The 24295-nt window shown below is 38.5% G+C and overlaps 8 non-coding genes across 8 annotated transcripts; 4 read left to right on the forward strand and 4 right to left on the reverse strand.

Moving 5' to 3' along the window:
- Nucleotides 1–739: 739 nt before the first annotated feature.
- On the reverse strand, nucleotides 740–806 carry Trnav-cac (transfer RNA valine (anticodon CAC)). Its single transcript has one exon. It is a non-coding gene; the product is annotated as a tRNA-Val (tRNA).
- A 2371-nt stretch (nucleotides 807–3177) lies between these two features.
- Nucleotides 3178–3250, forward strand: Trnai-gau (transfer RNA isoleucine (anticodon GAU)). Its single transcript has one exon. It is a non-coding gene; the product is annotated as a tRNA-Ile (tRNA).
- A 5992-nt stretch (nucleotides 3251–9242) lies between these two features.
- On the reverse strand, nucleotides 9243–9315 carry Trnai-gau (transfer RNA isoleucine (anticodon GAU)). The gene has a single exon. It is a non-coding gene; the product is annotated as a tRNA-Ile (tRNA).
- Nucleotides 9316–12779: 3464 nt separating this feature from the next.
- Nucleotides 12780–12851, forward strand: Trnad-guc (transfer RNA aspartic acid (anticodon GUC)). Its single transcript has one exon. It is a non-coding gene; the product is annotated as a tRNA-Asp (tRNA).
- Nucleotides 12852–13668: 817 nt separating this feature from the next.
- Nucleotides 13669–13740, reverse strand: Trnav-cac (transfer RNA valine (anticodon CAC)). Its single transcript has one exon. It is a non-coding gene; the product is annotated as a tRNA-Val (tRNA).
- A 3124-nt stretch (nucleotides 13741–16864) lies between these two features.
- Trnan-guu (transfer RNA asparagine (anticodon GUU)) lies at nucleotides 16865–16938 on the forward strand. Its single transcript has one exon. It is a non-coding gene; the product is annotated as a tRNA-Asn (tRNA).
- Nucleotides 16939–18304: 1366 nt separating this feature from the next.
- On the reverse strand, nucleotides 18305–18377 carry Trnav-aac (transfer RNA valine (anticodon AAC)). The gene has a single exon. It is a non-coding gene; the product is annotated as a tRNA-Val (tRNA).
- Nucleotides 18378–20767: 2390 nt separating this feature from the next.
- On the forward strand, nucleotides 20768–20839 carry Trnap-agg (transfer RNA proline (anticodon AGG)). The gene has a single exon. It is a non-coding gene; the product is annotated as a tRNA-Pro (tRNA).
- The last annotated feature ends 3456 nt before the right edge of the window (nucleotides 20840–24295 follow it).

Raw genomic sequence — 24295 nt, forward strand, 5'->3', positions numbered from 1 at the left:
TAAGTAATATATGGCGTGCATCTGCTAACGTCCTTTACGATGATTGGAAACTATGATCAAGGCCAAGAACATCAAATTATTTTACTTGTCTTTTCTATAATTTCCTCATATAGATCCTAAAATAGTGCAGGCTGTAGCAGCGATTGTCCCTCGATTTCAGTTTAGTTTTTTCCTAAATCAAGGTTATTGTTCGGGTCGCAGTTGGTTGGAGCGCCCATTTAGCATAATCGCAGGTGTAGAAACCAACTCTCCGATGTTAGCAAAGATATCTCGGACAGAAAAAAAAATCAAATTGACACTATGGTGAACTCATGGCTGTTGTTCTAATGGCATTATCCTCGCTTTGGGTACGAAAAGTACAGGGTTCGACTCCCGGAGATGCGCGTTTTGTTGTGGAATATGATGCGAACAGAGTTTTTGATCTATATATGGTTAAATGAAAGAGGTCAACCTCTTACACGGATGTTTGATTGCCATTCATTTCGTTCTTGGTTTCTGTTGGGAGCATTGAACATCACTCGTGCAAATCCCAACAAATAATCGCAGGACGGAAGTCATACCGACAAGTTTATTCATGTGGTCTTTACACGAGCATAGACAGAACAATCCAGACTTAGTAGCCACCGGGAAGCGCGTGTTTTAGTGAACCCACCCTCAAAATACTCAGAAAAAAATATTTTGATTAGAGGATGATGACAAAACTTGGATTTCTAATAGTGCGGACGATTGTGACAAAATTTGTTTCTGGCAGGGCTCGAATCTGCGACCTTCCGCGTGTGAGGCGGACGTGATAACCACTACACTGCATTAGTGGCATCTGCAGCAGGTCTGAAATGCAGTGTTCTGAATAAACTAACGGCAGAATCGAGGAGGGTGTTGTGGGAACAGGCTCAGTTGTTTCTGTCTTTTATTTGCCTTTCACTACTGTTGCTGACTAGCTAGTGAAGTTAGGCTGTCAGGGTGACACACGAGTTATGCACGCTCGAACGTTTCATTTTAAGTTCATGTTTGATAGTAATTCAAGAGTCAAAGTGTCAATTTTCAACATAATCATAGACAGCAGAAAGACGTCGAAGACGTGAAGAGAACAATTTCGCTTAGGGTTTCGCGAAATTATGTTATATTTACTCCATATGAGTAAATTTTGCGATTCTTCGCCAACATGTGCACGGACTTTTAATATCGTCTGAGCTTTCTTTGGTGCGAATCCCGGCAAATAATCGGGATACAGAGATTGACAAGGCCACATCAAATTACCAGACGAAAAAGCTGTTCTCGGTTAGTTGGTATAGCAAAGCTTTGATTCCAACAAGTGTCGTTTGTTGATCTGAGGTCTGCATGAATTTAAATAAAACTGGTCAGACTGACTTGCAAACCGGTAAGTGTTTTCTAGTTCAACTCAGCCTCAACACGGGCGGAAAAAATAAGATTCTCATGAAAAGAAAACTTAAATTTACTTCATTGAATTTGGAGTTGTTAATTATTCTCACGGGGAGGAAAAAAACAATTCACCAGAAGTAAATATATTTAAAACAATTTGTAAGAATTTTAAGGCAGCACATATTACAGTGGAGTCTGCCCATCCTCTAAACAAAAATAATGGTCATACATCGAAAATGTTTCTGGAATGGCTCGAACCTGCGACCTTCCGCGTGATAGGAAAATGTAATTAACACTACACTACAGAAACCTGAACATTGACTACGGTGGTTAATTTTTCAGAATTATAGAAAAACACACCAACCACGTGGTTGGTGTGTTTTTCAGTTTACCTCAGCCTCAACATACCCAGAAAGAATAAGATTCTCATGAAAAGAAGACTTAAATTTACGTTATTGATTTTGGAGTTATTAATTATTCTCACAAGGAGGAAAAAATAAGTGACAAAAAGTAAATATATTTGATACAATTTGCAAGAATTGTAAAGCGGCTCAACTGCAGTGGTGTATGTCCATCCTCCAAGCAAAAAGATAATGGTCACAAATCGAAAATGTGTCTCGTAGGGCTCGAACCTGCGACCTTCCGCGTGCAACACAATTGACTTTTTCCGACTTTGTTCGCCTTGATAAATGAATGAAAACGTGATTACGGATTTGTTTTGGTATATCCCTCGTTAGGGGAATGTTCTCTTCTATTCCACCGTTCCTCTTGTAGTCTGGAGTGCATCTACAGTGAATCTTAATCGACTTTTCGTCAGAAACAATAAGATTCACGATCACTTAAATTCGCTTCTTTTCCAAGGCAGGAGGAAGTCTGGATACAGGCGAAGCAGCTGCTTTAGCCTTGTCCCTTTATGATCAGTACCCCAATGGTGAACTCGTGGCTGTTTAACTTAAAGGGGTTCGATTCCCCGCAGGGAAGATGGCTGCTTTTTTTTACAGGAGATTAGAAAAATTCCCAATTTTTATCTCATGAAAACCTATTTGTGGTATTCATGAAAAACGAATTTGAAATCTTTGTGAGCGCATATGAAAACGGAAAAAGAGACAACCCGACCAGTGTCATAAGAGGGAGTAAATCTAATCAACTCTGTATTATTATTCACATCCTTCTCGAGATGATAGAGGGGGGATTGTTTAAGCTTTCGTATACTTGTATATCTTTTTATTCCTTCTGTTCGTAAAGATTACTGTATTCAATATAGTTTACTAACTCCCACTGACTTATTGGGTGCATTTTGCAAAATGTTTTTGCTCTATCCTTCTCTCTATGACCTGCTTCAATGATCTGTTGCTGTGGAATTACTTTTTTGTTTTGTTTGAGGTGTCTGCGACATAGCTGACATCGCTTTTGCGAAGCTCGGCAAGTAATTCCGACGCAATGTAACTTGAAACCAGTAGGTAAAAATGTGCTCAAATTATATTTTTAGCACTGTGGTCTGTCTCAGACTTAGTGGCACCTAAATAAAGAAAGGTTCTTAAGAAAATAAAAGTGTAATGCAATTTTGATTTGTTTGATAGAATATGAAACTAGAGGAGATTTTGAACTAAGGACATATTTGCAAAAATGTTCCTGGCAGGGAACAAAGAGCTGAGTGCTGTTGATCAAGTACATCCTGAAGGATTTTCAACGCATATAAGAGAGTATCATTTTAAATTACTTCGTTATCTTCTTTACAACTTTAAGAGCAAGGGGTATGTCACGCCCTGGCATATTTTGTGTGGTGCAGAGCTCAGTGGTCTGTTAGCTCAGTCGGTAGAGCGCGGTGCTGATAACGCCAAGGTCGTGAGTTCGATACTCACACAGACCAGAGAATACTTTTTTGTCTCTATAAAGCCATCTGAACAAACCACTTATTTGTAACTGACTTTCCATATCATCTATATGTTTGTATTTTACTCTCCTCTCATAATAATTTTTCAAAATATATTGGTTTAATAATCTTCAACAACAGAGTCTTCGTACACCTTGGAATTCTTTGTGGGGACGTGCAAACAAGTTTTTAGAGGCCTGATCTTAATTTGGACCAAACATTCCTTTCCCTAAACTTATTTTCATGCCCTCCCTCTACTTTTTTCAGATCTGGCCGATCATTATTTGGTGAAATAAACGCAAAAGATCAGCTTCAATGACACAGTTTGGTCTTTTCTCTTTCTCTCTGATTCATTTAGAGCAAAAAGGAAAATTACAACAGCAACTAAAAATTAATATAGTAAAACTACTCTTAGCTAACGCAATTTACTTGACGTGAATATCTTGGCGCATATGTTTCTCTCGTTTGTACTTCAAAATCTTCGAAAAATATTCTAGTTTTATTGCCGTGTAGATAATCTGATATTTTATTCTATTTTTTCTATCTATTACTTTATCTATTTATTTCAGTTTGATAGGATTAATAACTTCTCGTAGTTAAGTTTCCTATAGTGTAGTTGTTATCACGTCTGCCTCACACGCGGAAAGTCGCAGGCCCTGCCAGAGACACAAGTGATCTTTTGTCACTATCACGATCGCTATCACATACTACTCGCTTAACATATTCGCCAATTGCAATTTTTGCAAACCTAAATAACTATGTGTTTATACACTCTTGTTTTCATAAGAACATTGGAAGTTGGAATCCTTACCGTTGCGAGTTGGTTAGGAAATGTACGAATCTGTATGTTCGTACAAACACTGCAGATGCACCCACCACTACCCATGAACCCTTTTTGCGTTTCCGAAGCAAAATTTAGGAGTTTTATATAACTTTGTGAACCTCTATGCCGCTATTATTTACCGACATTTACATAAGTGGTGTTAGCTTCTCTTCATAGCCACCTCAAACAAAATTAAAATATAAAATCGTCGCGAAGGAATAAGAATTTGTCTCCTTGTGAGCAGGTCGTACAGGGAAGGAAAGAGGTCGAAGTAAGATAGGCTAGGGTAAGCGACTGAATGCAACGGTGGCTCTTGCAATATCAAAACTTTCCCGTTTACCTGAACTTCTCGATCTTTAGAGCTATGAGTATTCATTCCCACAGTTCATTTAATAAAGATCTTTTTTCGTCACTCATGAAAAATGAATTTGAAGCATTTCCAGGACATTCATTGTGCCTTTTTTTTTTTTTCAGACACGTCATATTTGTGACTGGCCTGTTGGTCTAGTGGCATGATTCTCGCTCGGGTGCGAGAGGTCCCGGGTTCGACTCCTGGACAGGCCCCTCTTGACCATGCATGATTGCATACAAGTTTTTGTTTCTCTATCGACCAACTTAAATGTGTAGGAAAGACTATTTAGAAAGATGACTCCAGAGGTGTTTTCTTATCCAATTACTTTTTTTTTCAGTTTGTTTTAAATCACATTCAAGCAATTCAACTTTCAATAGCGACGGTGAAAACCTATTTAAATATTTTGAGTTGTTTCTTGGTGTGTACACATACCAATTTTCTTAATTTTTGAAAGACATTAGCCAAAGTTCTGATTTTGTTTTGAGATATTCTCTTAGAATCGTATATTTATACAGGTTTTCTCCGTCGCCATAGGAAATTGAATTTATTGAATGTGCCGTAAAACAATTGTTGGAAAAAATTTAATTAGTAGTCTGAGCTCGAAGAAAGGTTTCTAATTCTCATTATTTCCTGATTCACACCTTTTCTTTTGTTATTCAACAACCTTTATTTAACTTACAGCCCTGTTGAATATTAACAAACTGAAAGTCTGGGGAGGGCTTGATAACGCAGCAGGGAAAAGCGGCCCCCCCGTTTCAGGGATTCTCTGTATAAATCCCTCCTTTGATTGCGATCATTCCGTTTCGCTCCACTGCCCATTCAGACCAAGTACGAACTGCCCACGATGTATTTATTCTTGTATTTGGCTGTATTCGAGATTCCTTCCTCTTCTCAATTTTTTCATCGCCAACGATCAAAATCGGCAAACTTTCCGAACAGCCCCATGCTATTGTAAAACAAATCTGTTTTCCCAATGGAAATGTATTATTTTTGTTATTGTATTCTCTGTTCAAGAGCTGAATGCATAATGTAGGATGGGGCTGTGTGGAAGTTTTACCTCAAAATCATCCTTACTGCTTCTAGGCGATTCGATGGGTCTGTCCGTCCATCCTTGATGCTTTCTTCAGTCATTACTTGCTTTAATTCTTCCACACACGAATTTCGTGGAGCAGGCTTGTCATTAGCTACTAGGCCGTCTAAAATAGAATCAATTCTAAAATTGCGTTGTTATATTTCTTCCGAAAAACTATTTTGAGTAAGAAAAAATCCCTGGTCGCTTTACATGCCGTCCTTAACGACAGCACAAAAACAGAGAAATGAGTCGCTGGAAAACATTTAACGAAAAATTAGTAAACAAGAACAAAAACCAAATATCAAACAATAGAACACATAAACAAAAAACAAAGAAAATGCAATGCTAAGTCCCCTGTGGACTCGCCAAAATATCCAAGTACAAAAAAGTCTAGTGCTTATCACGGAGGAATTAGCACACAACTTATCACAGTCCTGTGAGAAACGCACGCATCAGGTTGTTTTCATTGTATCGGCTTTGATCCGACGAAGGCGTGACCGTACTAATTAGCCGGTGTTTGGCCCCTTGAAGAAAGGATCGTTACATAAAGATCCCTTAGGAATAACATCCTGAAATAAGTCAGTTAAATACCTCAAACGTCGGTATTAATCCATACATATCCCTCGGCCCCACGGCCCTCGGGATGTATATGGATTAATAGCTCCGTTATCGGTATTTATCTCTTACTTAATACCCATGCAGGAGGAGCCACCTGTGCGATTAATGTTGGATTGATCGGCTTTTCAAGCGAACGGTCTTTCGGCCAGCGAAAACGCTAAGGATGGCAAAGACAACCTAAATTCTCGTTTATTAGTGTCATAATCTCTTAGAATCGAGATTCCTAAGGGCATTTTTTGTCGTAAGGCCGTGCACGGCAGGTCGGGAGAGTTTTATCCATTGGGCCGGGTATATTTCCGTAATTTTTACCGCAACGAGCGCGGTGGGGATTTTTTCATCCTATCGATGCTCGTTGGTCCTCTCCCAGGTTCTGTTTTTCGTAGTCTTTGGGATCTATAGGCCAAAATATCAGGAAACAAGAGAATGGTGGAATAAGAAAATGGCTGTTCATACATGATACGAGGAGAAATTTTGCTCATTGCTCGCATTTTTCTCTTCTTTACGGAGAAGGAAAAGGAAAGCGCATCTTGCAAATTATATCCATCCGTCTCGCCAATGGGGAGAAGCATTTCTTTCAGCTGTGGCTTATGTTGATACCTTTCCCTCCTCAGCTTTCTTAAATTTTCCACATGAGCAGTTGACCTGCCGATTTAAAAAAGGATTCTACCTAGATCTGTACAATTTTTGTTTTTATCTTCGGCAGATAATTTGTCCTATGGGGCAAATACAACAAGTTTATGGCTTTTTCACATGGTCATGATCCTCTTCTCCAATTCTAGAGAAGATTAATGAATGAAAGACATGAATTAGAAAAAAAAAAAAATTGAAATTAGCCGGAGCGGTATGTAAGTATCATTTATTAAAAGAAAAAGAATCCGGGTATCGATCCCGGTACCTCCCGCATGCTAAGCGGGCGCTCTACCACTTGAGCTAATTCCCCAACCTTGGTCACTTCCAGTGGACATTTCTTTAATTTTGGCCCGCAGTTCAGTTACTTGATTTTAAGGAGACCTGACCGGTAGCATTCTTGGAATCTTGCTTTTCTGGGTACATTTAGCCATGGTTGGGATTTGGTTTACAAATACAACAAAGGGGATGGACCCTATTTCTTTCATTCAGCAATAAAGTCAACTTTTCTTGTCAGGAAAGGGCTATCGTGTTTATATAATGAGCAATGTAATACATGGTTGCTTGTAGATATGGAAGTTCTCTTCTCGTGATCAACTCGATGCCTCACTCGTTCTCTATGCTCACAAGTAAGCTATCGAGTGGAACATTCGAAGAGAACTCCCATATCTACCCGCATCCATTTACTATATGAACTTGAATGTTTTACCGAGAACTAAAACACTCGTAGAATCAATTGAGCAAGGACGTCACAATCCCCGCCTTTTAAAACTTTACAAAATGAACATGGTTTGTTTGTTGCTTGTAAGGTAAAGAAAGTAACAGCCACGGGAAGTAGTCTAGAGGGGAAGGCTGGGAAGTTGATGTAGTGCGGTACTCATCGCGTCTGCCTCAGCAGAGGTGAGGTGCATGTGAAAACGGAAACAGAAACTACCCGACCCTTGTGAGGTAGTAAATCTAATCAACCTTGTCTTACTGTTCAGATCCTTCTTGAGATGATAGAGAGGGATTCTTTAAGCCTTCGTCATTTTATGAGTTCTGCACCGCACAAATGAGGCCTCGTTCTTCTTCCTTTTGCTTATAAAAATGATTGTGTTCTTTATTGTTTACTAACTCCCGCTGCCTTGGGTGCAGTTTGCAAAATTTCCTGGCTAAAAATGAAAAAGGCAGTTATGGGACTTGAACCCCTGACATCCAGTTTACTAGACAGGCACTTGCCAATTGAGCTCCGGCGCCTCGGGTGCTTTTTAAAAATCTCGTAAATCACACCAAGAAACAATTACTGCCACATGCTTGAACTATTTTAGATTCTCATTAGAGAAAACACCATGAGACAGGGAAAAAGAAACAGGCAAGAAAACTTTGTTGTTCTATAGTATTGATCATAGTTTTTGATCATCAATAATGAAATTAGGACATTTATATCAGGAATTACCCACAACTCAACTGAAGTAAACATTAACTACTTTCTTACTTCTGATTTTTTTGTTCGGAAATTGTTTTTATCCACTATAGATATCTTTCATGACCTTGAAAGACGTCACAGTGGAACAATCGACAACTCGAGTCCAAATAACAATTGCCTTTCACCACGCTAAACAAAAACAGAAACCTCAATATCAGAATCTTATATTGAGCAGACTAAGAGACCTAGAGACAATATACATACAATCAACAGTACAACAGGAACGATGGAATCAGTAGAGTACAACACACCCGGCCCTGCCACAAGAAAGTAATCAAAGTCAGATGGAAGGAAAGAAAAAAAAAAGCGATCGAGAGCCTTGCATTGGCTTTCAAGGTGAGTGTCCATTAAAATTATCGTAGAAAATCAATATATTTTTTGAACACAAAACAGACCGTGCCCTGGTGGGCTCGAACCTTTCGGTTAACAGCTAAGCGCGCTGATCGATTGTGCCATGGAGACGATTTATACGTAGCGCTTTGAAACCAGAGTTGGAGATCATCCTTCATAGAGGTTTTCTCTGGATTAATATCATTTAACACGTCACCTTGATAACGAAACCAAATATACTACTCAAGGGCCGATTATAAAGTAATATGAAAAATCTTAAAAGGCTCTCTTAGACTAATCACAACGGTGGATAATCGAGCTTGACAGACTGTTTAATAGCTTGAGCTAAATGACGTTATTCAATTTGAAAACTCGTCTAAGTTAGAAAAATCCAGGGTGCGAAATAAAACCGGGAGAATTAATTAATTGAACTAATAATCTTAAAAATTTTCATTTGGAAATAAAACATGGAAAAATAGTAAAAATGATTTGAGGGTAACAATTTAGTCTTGACGTTTAGATCTTTTCATTGAAGCAAATCATTTGTTTCCCCCTCTTGAGAACGTTATTGAATTAATAATCGTAAACAATTTTTCATCCGCTGTAAATGAATTATGGAAAATAGTAAAATGATTTGTAGGGAAACAAATGAGTCTTAGAATGTTTTTAGATTATTTCATGGAAGCAACATGTAGTGTTCTTTGGTCCGTGTGAGGTTCGAACTCACGACCTTGGTCTTATCAGCACCACGCTCTATTGACTGAGCTAACGGACCAAACTGTGTTACATAACAGTAACTCAGTAAGTAAGAAAGTAAGTGAGTGAGTGAGTGATTGGGTGGGTGGGCGGGTAAGTGAGTGCGTGGATGGGTAATGAGTAAGTAAGTGAGTAAGTAAGTCGGTGCGATAGTCACCGCTGTTTGAAAGCTTCTCCGCGCGCCTCCATACCATAGTTCACACAGTGCCGATGTAATTTTTTCCGCTGGCTCGATAGACTTTGAGCTGGTAAAGAAAGTGGTACCGGGATCGACTAGAATTGATATAAGGTCCTACCAAGCAAAATGCAATGGATAAAAAAGTGGAATTTTGGTACCATTTTGGCGAGTGTACCCTTTTCACGGGTGAAATGGATTAATCTGAATAAGGCTTTTACACTGTGATAAAGGCAACTAATTTTTCCTTCTACAGTGGAAAACGGATGCTTAACAAGGGTCTGCTTATCTCGCCAAAAATTACAAAAATAACAGTTGGGCGATGATGTTCGGAAAGTTTCGTTTTCAAGATATTTCCCGTACATATTGAAACCCAAACCAATTTGAAGAGCGTTATCGTAAAGCTTCAACAAAAACAGCCATTTTTCATTGAAATTTTTTGAAATTTAAAATTTTTTTTCATGGCAGGCGCTTAGCCGATGCTAGTCTAGGCGAGCCAGTCTATGAATCCAATTACAAACATCACGATACAAACATAGAAAAATAAAAAGCAAACTCCTCACAGTTACAATTATCTGTACATAGTTTACTTTCTTTTAGTACTGTACATACTTTCAGATTTGTGCAGATTTCTATCATTATCATTACCATCATTATTATTATCATTATTCGCATATTTATCTCTTTTTTTTCTTTGCGGCAATACCTGGAAAATAGTGATACTCATAACATTGCAATGAACTAACTCAAGGAAGTTCGAAGAGAACAATACGTTCATAGACACAATTGCAAAAGGGTCTCTATTCTCCTTAATAATTCTTGGGCAAGTTAATATGACACACGCGAGTTATAAAACTAGTTTAAGCCTCGGTACCCGCTTGGTAATCCTTTATTTGGACATTTGGGGCCGGTTATTTACACGAGATCTAAACCAAAGCGCGGTTTTATGCAGCAAGTAGGCCACAGGGATTCTCTATAAGAGGGTTGATTTAATTGAATAAATGTCCCTCCACTATCAGCTTTCGGCCCTCTTGACACTATTTACAAAAATAAATGTTCAGATAAAAAGTTAGGCTAAACTGAAGATGGCTCAGAACGCGGTTTTGTTAAAAAGCGGCTAAACTTTGATTGGATAACCAGCCGAGGCAAGCTTTTTTCAAATAATTAGGGCACTAAAATGAAGATCCCGGTAACTTCCGCATGCAAAGCGGGCGCTCGACCACTTGAGCTAATTTCCCAATCCTATCTATAACATCCGCGGCTCCTGCCTTTCAGGAATAGAGGGTATCTGGCCCCACTGTTTAGAATCAATAATTCAATTATCTTGAAAGATCAGTTTTACTGAGTAAACATGAGAGACGCAATATGATAAAAAATAATTCTTCAGATAGTTGTAGTGCTGCATGGGACCCTGTAGGTCTTTGTTTGTTTTTTCGAATGAAGTCTTCTTTTTAGTTTTTCTTGAAAAAGGAGAGGGTCAACGTATTTATTTTTCTAGTTGGATAGGCTGTCCTTCGCGCCGTAAACTAGTTTTGCATGTCTCGCCATTTCCCATGAAGGACGATCCATCTGCCTTGAAGTACGACACATTTCCCCGTACGACCCAGTTTCCTAGCAGCACGTTCCATCTGCCTTCAGGTACGCCACATTTCCATTTCGGCAATACAACTGACAGATAATCACCTTGAAGGTGAGCAGAGAGTAGTAAAGGGTGCCAGTATGGCATTCCATTCTCGCGCTATCTTTAAAACCGCGGAGGCGCCTGAGCACTAGTTTGAGTCGAAAAACACGTGGAATACAGGGTTACAAATCATTTTTAATGATATCATATTGTTTACAAGGTGTTTTTTGTAGTAACAGGACATCATTCCTTTAAAAGTTTGTTGCTGTCTAGGTTTTTTTCAATAACTACAGTTCTTTCTCGTAGGGTTGTGGAGACTTCTCCTATCGTTTTGTTGATCTGTGTGAGGGAGTTTGTCCATTTTGCAATACACTTCTTCATTTCATTTAAAATTTGCATGCTCATATCCATCCGTGTGCGATATACGGCTCTCTGATTAGCTATCCGCCATACAGGCACCCTTCACTACTGCAGAGATTACCTATGCTGGGCCCTCGATTACTTTTTTTTTCTTATCCGACTGTGGTTGCCTCTATAAAATGAATGAAAAATGTGATCACGGAATTCTTTTGGTATATCCTATGTCAGGGGAATCTCCTCTTCTATTTCACTGTTTCTTTTGTAATCTTGAGTGCATCTACAATGTATTCTCGCCGAATTTGCGTTAGAAACAATAAAGTTCACGATCACTAAACTTCGCTTCTTTTCCAAGGTGGGAGGAAGTCTGGATACAGGCGAACCAGCTGCTTTGGCCTGGTCCCTTTTCAGTGTCTTGAATGCGTCTCTCAATCTGGGCAATGTAAGATGCTGAACGAGTTAATGATGTTGTTGTTGCTGTTTGTCGTGATAACGGACAGTCGTCATATGGCTATGCATTTTTCCACTTCCGTGATATTTTACCATTTGGGAGTATCTCTAGGGGAAAGAAGCAAGTCCAAAACAGAAAAAAGGAAAAATAAAAAGGAAGTAGGTAACGTTGACATCGGTTGGGCTGTAGGTCATACCTGGTGTGCATGCACTAATGTTTCATTGATGACCGGAAACTATGATCAAGGGCATAGAAATACAAAGTAATATCGCCCATCGGTATTGCACCTTACTTAAAAAAAAATCCTGAAATAGTTCAGGCTTGTAATGACAGTTGTCTCTCAATGTAAGCTATGAGTTTTTTTAAAGCGAGATTATCGCATGGGTACTGTAGTTCAATTGGCTGGAGCACCTGTCTAGTAAACTTGCGGGTCCAAATCCCATCAGTGCCTTTTTCTAATTGAGAAAAAATCTCCCTGATATTAGCAGAGCTTCCGGAGAGTAAAGCAAATCTAGGTGACACTCTAGTGAACTCGTGGCTGTTTTTGCTCGAAGCCAATGATCCTATGATTCCGGTAAAACAGGAAAAGTCCTCCCTTAGGGATTCAAAGTCGGTCCGTCATCTTGAATAAGATGCATTCCCTGACCGAACTTTTGAGGCCGCGCTAACGCCGCGAAATGTGCATATGAAATCTCCACATCACTCGTCGCTAAGCATATCCACGAGTTAAAATTAACAGGATCATAAAAGCTGGTATGTATCAATTCAATATATATTCTACGGTTAGATCCTTCTTTGTTCGGAAAGTCATAATCACAAAAAGATCTAAAGCAACCTGAAATTGTTTTCAAGTGTTGGTTCTTTATAAGGCACCAGAGGTCCTCGGTAGTATAGTGGTGAGTATCCCCGCCTGTCACGCGGGAGACCAGGGTTCGATTCCCCGCCGGGGAGATATTACTTTTTGTTACAGGCTATTAGAAAAATTCCCATTTTTAGTCAATTAAAAACTCTTTGTGGTACTCACGAAAAACGAATTTGAAATCTTTGTGAAGTGCATGTGAAAACGGAAACAGAAACAACCTAACCAGTGTCATCAGAGAAAGTAAATGTAATCAACTTTGTCTTATTGTTTAGATTCTTTTCGAGATGATGGAGGGGGATTGTCTAAACTGTCGTCATTCTATGAGTTCTGGACCGCACAAATAAGGCCTGGTACTTTTGAAATTCCAATCTTGTGAATTGCCTAACTCTTGCTGTATAGCAATGTACATCTTATTTCTCTTTCTGCTCGTAAAGATGACAGTATTCTTTGATGTTTACTAACTCCCACTTACTTATTAGGTGCAGTTTGCAAAATGTGTTTGCTAAAAATAATAAAGGCACCGATCGGAATTGAACCCACGACCTCCATCTTGGACGGTAGGTACCCCTGTTTTTACTCTGTCGTTTTTCGTATCCTCTTGCGAGGTCAGCACTATCCTTCTCTCTATGACCTGCTTCAATGATCCTTCGCTGTGAAGTTATTCTTTTTATGTTTTGTTTGAGGTTTCTGTGACACAGTTGACATCCCGGCAAGTAATCTCGACGTAATTTAATTTGCAACCGATAGGTGAACATATGCTTAATTTAAGTCTTTTAGCATTTTGGTCTACCTCAGACTTAATGGCATCTAAATAAAGAAAGGTTCTTAAGAAAATAAAAGTGTAATGAAATTTTTATTCGTTCGATAGAATTTGAAACTATGGACATATTTGCAAAATAACAACTTTGTTCCTGGAAGGCTCGATCTTGCGACCTTCCGCGTGTGAGGCGGACGTGATAACCACTACACTACAGGAACCTTAACTACAAAGACAAATAATCTTATCAAAGTGAAATAAGAAGATAAAGTAATAGATACCAAACACAACGACAACAAAAAAATAGAAAAAAAAATATGTTTATGTATACGGAAATAAAACTAGTATATTTTTCGAAGAATTTATGGTGTAAGTGGAAAGAAGGATTGTTGGAGATCTACTCGAGGTGCAACACAAACCTTCACTGAATAAGCATCAATCCAGACAAACCTGTGACAATTAGAATGAACAGCCGTACTATCAGTAATGCTTTCTGTTTATCTTCTGGTAGTTCGCTTCAGCTCGTGTGGTTAAAAGGTCCTGGATGGGTAGTGAAAGGTATTTTTCAACAGGCTTGTTTTCGTGTTGTGGTGGAACGGCGTAATAATTTTATCGTGGGAAGCGTCTCCACTGGAATATTTTTTTGGCATGAAAATGATATACCTCCAGTTTAACCAATCCAAATATCTCTTATCTTCAGCCAATGGATTAAAACCTGCATTTGCAACCCTCTCTCTGCCTTCCCAAACATTCAACGTGACAATTAAACTACCGGGCGGGAAAAAGAGGCCGCCTGGTCGAGTGAAAAGGTTTGTCTTTTCTTCGTTCATAAAGATCTTGCAGGTTAAATACAAATATTTTAAAGTTTTCTTTTTGCTTTTTTTCCTTTGATTGAGTCTCTTTTTTCGCGGGCGCGATTTCGTCGCCAGATTTATCAGAAAATGACGCTGCAGTTCTCCATCCTAACCAGGATTGGATTTAGAGGGGGGTATTTTCTAAAGCAACTGTATGTGCTGCTGATTCGGTAGAGGAGTGGGCAGACGAAACACCAAAAATAAAATTAATATCGTGTATCTAACAAGATAAATCTAACATTGTGTTCGTTTTTCTAAGGCGCTACACTTGGTCTTTTCAATAGGGAGTAAAGCAGGATACAGAGCAAAGGGCCAACGGTCGAGACATTAGCTATGAAACTCTTCACTGTGGCCAATTTACTTTATCAACTCAGTTCGCAAAACCACATTATCCAGCATTGGATTTGTTTGGTACTGTCAATGAAAAGCCATTAGCTTTTATGGCAGCTCTATGGGCCCAAATAACATTAGTTTTAGCTAGGCCTCCGAAATTTTTTATCTCGAGTTTAAACAAATTTCTTAGCTGACTGAAAATAAGAGAAGTGAGATGAGTAGTAAGGAAACATTAATGATGAGCACTGTTGCGAGACTGGCTGATCCTTTTCACCAGGCTGTGATACATGAGCCGGGGAATTAGCTCAAATGGTAGAGCGCCCGCTTCGCATGCGGGAGGTATCGGGATCGATACCCGGATTCTCCACTTTCTTTTTTCTCATATCACTGATGACAGAAAACTCGTAAACCTCGAAGGATTCTAAAGGAGATGAAACTGGAAATGAATGTCACTGTTTTTTTTTACCGGATTTGGCGCAGGGTGAGCGAGACTAATAAGCGGTGGACATTCCGGCAAGGTAAACAACAAATGCAATATACAGACTTCATTTGTTTTTGTTATTTTTTACTTCTGCAACTCTTATCGCGGTCTTCGGAAAAATATTGGCGATAGAGAGGTTCACGATGCGTCATGACATTACTGGATTTTGGCGTGTAAACGCGTAAAACTTTCATCTGTCGTGTGAGCATAAACATAGATATTCTGATATTTGCCAGCAAAGCTAAGTGCGTTTTAAGTTTGTTGTAAAATTTTCGTTTATTTTAGCCTCACTTTTCTCTCAAAAGAAAGTATTCGTTAATCATGTCATTACTATATCTATCATATCATTATCATATCATTACCAGCAAGAGGTATTTGTTTATCATGAGTATGATTACAGACCCAATTGGACGACAAGAAGTCTTATTTCCAATTGAACATAAAAATTACAATTTCCGAGAGAGGGAGAATAACCAAGTTAAATTGTCTAGTGTCATGATTGGTTGATTTTAACTATACATTTGAATGTGATTTGTTAATTTACACAATAAATTTGAATGTGATTGCCTTGTTGAACTGTCTGATAACAAACTGTCCGATAACAACTTGGCAAGTGAGTTAGTGGAAAATAGGAGTTTTTTAAACCAATTACTATCAAGGAAATTGTAATTTTTATTATTAACATTAGAAGACAGGGTAAACGCGCAGTAAGACTTCCTTTTGAAGTTTAAAGTTTTTGTAATCGTGCATAATCATTGAATCCGGCGCTCTACCACTTGAGCTAATTCTCCAATCTTATTCATTCATCTTTTTATCTATTATGCTTATCATCATTTTTTTTCATCTTGAAAGATCAGTTTTACCGAGAACATCTGAGAGGAATAAAACGTAAAATAATTGTTCAGTTATTTTTGGTACCAGCTAACTTACTTATTAACTCAGTCGACAAAGCGTGGTTTGGATAAGGCCAAGACTGTGCGTTCAACCATCACGTAGGCCAACAAGGGAAATGTTTTTTTGAAATCATCTAGAGGTCAAATGTGGCTTTTTTGTATATGTTGAATTCATTCAGGATGTATTTGATTAACATTTCCGAAAAAATAGTAACAGAAGAATTTTAGGTGTTTTATTCCTCTGACCATGTGCTAAATTAATATAGGAGAGCAAAAAAAGGGAATGGACGGTAATATTTATGTTCTCAACTTGATAAAACTAGTGAAACCAGTCGCTAGCATGACTCTTAATACTAGCAAATGCATTGAAGCGAATTTTAGGTACAACCAGCACAAAAATCTGAAAATCTGAAGGTCTGAAAATAGAGATAACGCCAGTAATCGGAAACATTTCCATCTATGAAAGTCATAAAACAATAACGAAGATGGCCATATGGAAATCTTTTTTCAAACCGTACACCAACTGACTGTAATTTAACCTTATAAGGACGTCAAAACTTCCCCGTTTACATGAAATTCTTGATCGTCAGGGCTGTGTTATATAGTCTCGGAGTATTTATTCACAATCATCGCCTTTCGGCGCTTCAATAGTCTTAAAAAAAAGCGTTGGTCTGAGACTGACTTGTGTTGTGTTTTTGCAAACTTCGTATTCATAAATCGGCGTATGTGAAGTTATTTTAGTTACCTTCTCACCTTAAGTTTTAAGGATACTTTGATATGCGCAGTCTCCGTGGCGCAATCAGTCAGCGCGTTCGGCTGTTAACCGAAAGGTTAGTGGTTCAATCCCATCCGGGGACGATTCCTTTTGCGTTCATTATTGCTGGGCAATACCATTGAAAGATAATCACCTGGAAAGTAAACAAAGATTACTTATGCTGGCTCTCGATTGTTTTTTGTTTTTTTATCTGACTTTGGTTGCCTCGATTGAATGAACGAATTAGATAAATCATGTAGCAGATGAAACCGATTGCCATCACTGTTCACTGTTCCTGTCGTAGTCTTCAAGACCAGAATGCATCTACGATGCATTCTCCTTGATTTCGCGCGAGAAATAATGAAGTTCTCGATCACTAATCTTTGCTTCTTTTCCAAGGTAGGAGGAGGCCTGGATACAGGCGAAGCAGCTGCTTTAGCCTCGTCCCCTTATAACGTCTTGCATGAATCATTCAAACTGGGCAATATTAGAGGGCTAATGATGTTTTTGTTGCTGATCATCGTGGTAACAGACGTTTGTTATGTGGCTGTGGATTGTTCCACTATCATGGTATTTTGTCAGTTGTGACGACGTTTCTGGTCGTCAATGGCATCTAAAGTGATAAAGCAAATTCAAAAAAAAAAAAAAGAAAACGGGCTACGGGTAATATATGGCGTGCATCTGCTCAGAAACTGCGATAAAGGCCAAGAACATCAAATTAATTTCACCTGTCTCTATTGTAGTTTCCTCAAAGAGATTCTAAAATGGAGCAGGCTTGTAACAACGATTGTCTCTCGATTTCAGTTTAGTTTTTTCTCAATCAAGATTATTACTCGGGTCGCAGTTGGTTGGAGCGCCTATCTAGTAGACTCGCAAGTTTAGATACCAACTCTCCGATGTTAGCAAAGATATCTGGGAACTCATGGCTGTTGGTCTAATGGCATAATTCCCGCTTTATGTGCGAGAGGTCCTGGGTTCGACTTCCGGAGATTCCCGTTGTTGTGGAATATAATGTGATTAAAGTTTTTGATCTATTTATAATTAAATGTAGGAGATTAGCGTCTTACACGGATGTTTGATATCCATTCCTAAATTTTCTCAGAAATGCCGGGCGCTTTTGCGAAACTACTGTATGTGAATATATCTCATGGGTGTACATATTGCGATTCTACGCACACACATGTACTCGTTGCAGACCAGTGGGAGCAGTCAACATCACTCGTGTGAATCCCAACAAATAATCGCAGGACGGAGGTTGAGTAAAGAGTGCAGGAAAGGTGTCATACCAACAAGTTTATTCATTTGATCTTTACACGAGCATAGACAGAACAATCCAGACTGAGTAGCCACTGGTAAGCGCGTGTGTTAGTTAACTCACCCTCAAAATATTCAGAAAAAAATATTATGATAAGAAGATAATTATAAAACTTTTTAAAATTTTTTTTATAGTGCAGACGATTGTGACAAATTTGTTCCTGGCAAGGTTCAAACCTGCGACCATCCGCGTGTTGGGTGGACGTGATAACCACTACACTACAGAAACTTGCAGGTACGTGGCGTCTACGCCACGTCTGAAATGCCATGTTCCGAATAAACTAACGGCGGAATCGAGGAGGGTGTTGTAAGAACAGGCTCGGTTGTTTCTATCATTCATTTGCTTTTCACTCCTGTTGCTGAATAGCTGGTGAAGCTGGGCTGTCAGGTGGCACGCGAGTTACGCACGCTCGAACGTTTCACCTTAAGTTCATAGTGATTCGAGTGTCAAAGTGTCAATTTTCCATGTAATTGTAGACACCAGAAAGACGTTGAAGACGTGAAGAGAACGATTTTGCATAGACAGAATAAACGACAGGGTTTCGCGAAATTATCTTAAATTTACTCCATACGGAGTACATAATTTTGCGATTCTTAGCCAACACGTGCACGGATTTTTAATTTCATTTGAGCTTTCTGTGGTGCGAATCCCGGCAAATAATCGGAATACAGAGATTAACAAGGCCACATTAAATTACTAGACGAAAAAGCTGTTCTCGAGTAGTTGGTGTGTTTTTTAATTTACCTCAGCCTCGACATACCCATAAAGAATAAGATTTTCATGAAAAGAAGACTTAAATTTAATTTATTGAATTTGGAGTAATTAATTATCTTCACAAGGAGGAAAAAATAAGTGACAAAAAGTGAATATATTTCATACTTTTATACAATTTGTTAGAATTGTAAGGCTGCACATACTGCAGTGGTGTATGCCCATCTTCCAAGCAAAGATATAGTGGTCACAAATCCAAGCAAAGATATAGTGGTCAGAAATCGAAAATGTTATTGGCAGAGCTCGAACCTACAACCTTCCGCGTGTTAGGCGAACGTGATTAGCACTACATTACAGAAACCGGCACATTAGTCATATTAAAATTATAGTTTTTTTATATAATAAATAAATAAATGTGGAAGTGACAAGGAAAAACATACAAGATGATTTACATAAAAATAATACTCTACTTAGTGAGAAGAAGATCTTGTGGTGGAATCTTAAGGAAAAGTGGACACATTCGAGGTGCAAAACAAGACTCCTTAAATGAGTATCCATACAGACAAGCCTTTGAGAAAATGAATGACGCAGTTCATATCAATTAAACAAGCATATTTCATAGGCATCCTTCTGAAGAGTAGCGCATTCGTGCCATCCTTTTCTCATTGCGTTCAAATTTTATTTGTTTTCGGCAACGCAATCAACTTTCTCCGACTTTGGTTGCCTTGACAAAATGAATGAAAAACGTGATCACGGATTTGTTTTAGTTTATCCTTCGTTAGGCGAATGTTCTCTTCTATTCCACTGTTCCTCTTGGGTAATATCGTTTGTTTATAGATATTTAAAAGCACCCTTTGACTAAGAAAGGGTGCAATTCTATTTTACATCTTAAGCTTGGGATATATCCTAGAGGCTAAATATGTAATATGCTTGTTCCAGCTAAGAGTATTATCTATATAAACACCTAAATATTTGAAGTCTTCACACTGTTTCAGTAGCCTCCCATCCATAATGATTTGTAAGTCTGGAGCATTTTTCACTGCGTGTTTTGATCCAATCAGGATTGCTTCTGATTTCTGGTGATTGCAGATAAGACCATCAGTACTGAGCCGATCGGTAACTCTTGCAAGATCTTCATTTACATACTGTTCAGCAATTTTAACATCTTTAGAGCTGGTGTGAATTCCTGTATCGTCGGCGTACAATACAATATCACAGCTATCACATGCGTCTGAAATGCTATCTATATGAATATTAAATAGAGTCGGGCCTAGCACAGAACCCTGCGGTATTCCATAGGTAATCGTCAATTGTTCGGAATCAGTTCCATCACACGAGACAAACTGGAGTCTTCCAGACAGATAGCTTTCAAACCACTCATGTTCCTTGCCAGTCACATCATGTTGAGCAAGCTTCTGTAGCAAGACATTATGGTCTACAACGTCGAAGGCTTTCTTTAAATCTTTAGAAGGCTTTCTTTAAATCTTTAAAACGCACATACTACTTTTTCTGATCTGTCAATAGCCATTTTCCATGAATCTACAGCTCGAATTAGGGCAACCATAGTTGATGAATGTTTCTTAAAGGCGAATTGGTGTTGTTTTATCAGACCGGCTTCTTGTGCATAATTAACAAGGGCTAGATTTAAGATTAGGTAGATTTAAGAGTTTAGATTAAGTACGGAATTTTCGAGTAAAAGAGCTCTATCGGAATGGAACACCTCTATCCTACTGAAAGGGCGATTGGAATAGATTTTATCTACTCTCAAACGATAACAGGGAAAGTGGAATAGACTATAGTCTATAATAGACCTTACGACCAGTAAGGAGCGATCACTTGAATACACACCTGCCACCTGCTACGCGTCAAAGAAATACTAATAATTTTTTAGAATTTATATATTACCTGGCCTGTTGGTCTAGTGGCATGATTCTCGCTTAGGGTGCGAGAGGTCCCGGGTTCGACTCCCGGACAGGCCCGTTTTGTCGTGGAATATGATGGGAGCAGAGTTCCCACAGTTGGGTAGTTTAAGACGAAGGACTGACAAATCAGACAAAATAATTTCAAACCCGTCGTCGCACTCCGACAAAAAGTTGTTGCATTACAGACTTTTCAACATTTTTTAAAATGATGCTAATGCAATTCTGTAGTTGTCATAGGCAGTGGTTAAAACTTAAATAAAGGCTTTTTTGTGTGGATGTAATGATGTGCAGACGCAGCAATTTCGACAATTGCTGGAAGGCGACATGTAGAAATTCAAGATGACAAATTACACTTGAACAGTACCGTTCAATAGTCATCAATTGCTGTTTTGTAGTTTGTTGATCTAAGTCTGCACGAGCACAAAAAAAACCGTTCAGAGTGACTTGCGAACCGGTAAGGGTCTCTTAATTAGTTTTACATCAGTCTCAACATAATTAGAAAGAAGAAGGTTCTCATGAAAAGAAGAGTATCACTAAACTGAAATTTGATTTATTGAATTTGAAGTTATTAATTGTTCTCACAAGGAAGATTAGATAATGGACAAAAAGTAATTATAACTACTACTATACAGTCAACCCATCCTATTATCAAAAATATAATCGGAACTGTTTCTGGCAGGTAAGGCGGACGTGATAATCACTACTCTATAGAAAACTCCACGTTCACAAAGGAGTTTTCACAATTGATATTTTAGAATTATAGTTTTTTTTATATCAAAAATGAATAAATGAATACGTTTCAAGGAACTTCACGGTCAGGGGAATGTTCTCTTCTATTCCACTGTTTCTTTTGTAGTTTTGAGTGCATCTACAATGTATTCTCGCTGACTTTGCGTTAGAAACTATAAGGATCACGACTACTTACTTATCTTTGCTTTATTTCCAGGTGACTAGGAAAAGTTTTATTTCATCTTATTAAAACCTCTGTGTGGCATTCATGAAAAATGAATTTAAAATCTTTCATTTTGCCTTTTTCTCTCTAGAACGAATACAAATTCTTTATTTCTCTGGTTCCACACCTGAGTTGCTAAATCACAGGGCTACGTTCTTGTACGGTATAGAGCAAAGCCCCTAGCCTCCTTCGTCGTAGTTGTAAACGAAACGCTACAAAAGACTTATTGTAACCTATGTTTGTTAAAGTGACTAATTAGAAATTAAAGGAGCCTCCACTGAGCTTAGCTGTATTATAAAGAACACACAGGAGGATATTAACGGAAAACAGAAATGCGAGACTTCTCTCTCTTCTGGTGCCCCGCCTTAACCAAGCAAAACTTAATGAACACGTAATTTCGCGGTCAAATTTACTAGACAGTATATATTGTGATGATTTTCAAACCGCAGAAAGAGGTAAATTTACGGTTGTTCAGAGTGACGCCAGTTTATCAATTTATGAGCAACAATACTCGGCAAAACTTACAAAAGAAGCGAAAAAATAGCAAATTCTTTCTGTCATGAGGTTTCTTACCCTTGTCATCACAGTTATTTATTGATATATTTATTCATTTTTACACCGAAGCATTTTTTCATTCAGCTAGGTATCTAATTAATTACTTGTTTATTCATTTATCTACCAATAACCATTTGATTTTAATATTTAGTGTATTCACCCTTTCGTTATCAGGTGGGTGTCTTTCTCTTGTTTCGCTTTGTCTGTAAGCGTTATTTATTTTCAGTTGTGTTCCAGTCTGAAATAAAGACAAAATTTTTCTTCTCAGTCCCCGAGCATCCTGAAATCTACAGCTTGCATGGTAAAGAGCACCGTTCTGGCTTCCAAAGCGGATGGCACCGTACTTGCTTACCTTGCAAAGTTCAAAGGTTGGAAACGATGGGCTTCATCATTATTTACTTGTCAATCCCTTTCGAGTAGCAGGTTACTTACAGTGCCTGCTCAATGAAGCATATTCTCCGGTTCCAATTATTAACGCTGTCTACAGCATTGATTGGGCGCAGCGGATGGTTGGTTCATCAAAAATGTCTTCACACCCTCTGGTTATTCAATGATCAATGCATCTCAGAGAATTCTGAGTAGGTCAAGGGTCGAAAAAGATCCTGTGACCCCTGAGATCTTACAAGCCCTCGTGATATCAAATATAAAAGATAAATTTCCGTCCCTTTCTGATCTTAGACCGGTCGCTCTATACCCAATTGGCTACGCGGGGTTTTTCCGTTTTAGTGAATTACGCCATATAGAGGCCTGCAATGTAAAGTTTTCCCCTCGTATGTTTCTATTTTCTTAGAATCTTTTAAGACGGTCGACCAATTCCGAGATGGGTCGTGGATCGTTATCGCTAGGTCAGACCTTCCGACCTGTCCTGTCTAGACTTAAGAGGGCCTTACATATCAGCTTCACAAATTGACCTCTGAAGATCTACCTTCCCAACCGTAATTTTCTGTTAACATGAAAGTGAGGTACTTCCGTCTTGTCAATGGAAAGAACCATTTCTTTCAACCGAGACTTACATTGATACCTCTTCCTCCTTTGCTTTCTTAAATTTTCCACATGAGCAGTTGGTCTACCGATTTAAAAGAGGATTCCACCCACATCTGTACAAGTTTTGTTTTTATGTTCGGCAGATAATGATCCTATGGGGCAAATACAGCAAGTCTGTGGCTTTTTCACATGGTGTTGATCCTCTTCTTTAGTTCTAGAGAAGATTAATGAGTGAAAGAGGTCTATTAGAAAAAGAATATATTCGAAATAAACCTGAGCCATGCATAAGCATCATTTCTCAAAAGACGAATCAAGCAAATGTAAGGCGCCATTGGAGAATCCGGGTATCGATCCATTACAGTCTGTGCACTTAAATGGTTTTGAAGGGAATCGCAAGAACGTCCAACGACTTTATTTGCTTAAATGCAAAAGAAAGAGAAGTACCGAAAATGAGTCATTCAGTATATATTTAGGTCTGAAAAAAATAGGAGTGTATGAAATCATGGTTGGTCTAAGTAAGGGTCAGGCTTAAAAGAACTTGGTGGTAAATCCCTACCACAGATTCCAACGAGCACCCCGCTAAAAATGTTTTTTTTTGGAAATGAAACATAGAAAAATAGTCTTGACATTTAAATCGTTTCATCGAAGCAAATTATTTGTTTTCCCCTTCGTTATTGAATTAATTACCGTTTGTAGAGAAACAAATGAGTCTTGGCATGTTTTTCGATCATTTCATTGAAGCAACTTATTGTTTTATTTGGTCCGTGTGAGGTTGGAACCCACGACCTTGCGTACGCGTTATCAGCACCACGCTCTACCCACTGAGCGAACGGACCAAATACACCCATATACCGCATTCCATAAAATTAAGTATAAATAAATAAGAAAGTAAGTGAGAGAGCGAGTGAGTGAGTGGATGGGTAAATGTATAAGTGAGTAAATTAGTAAGTAAGTAAGTCGGTGCGATAGTCACTGCTGTGTGAACGCTTTTCTGCGCGCCACCTTACCATAGTTCACTCAGT

The sequence above is a fragment of the Pocillopora verrucosa genome, chromosome 14 (assembly GCF_036669915.1).
Source record: "Pocillopora verrucosa isolate sample1 chromosome 14, ASM3666991v2, whole genome shotgun sequence".
NCBI classification, from domain to species: Eukaryota; Metazoa; Cnidaria; class Anthozoa; order Scleractinia; family Pocilloporidae; genus Pocillopora; species Pocillopora verrucosa.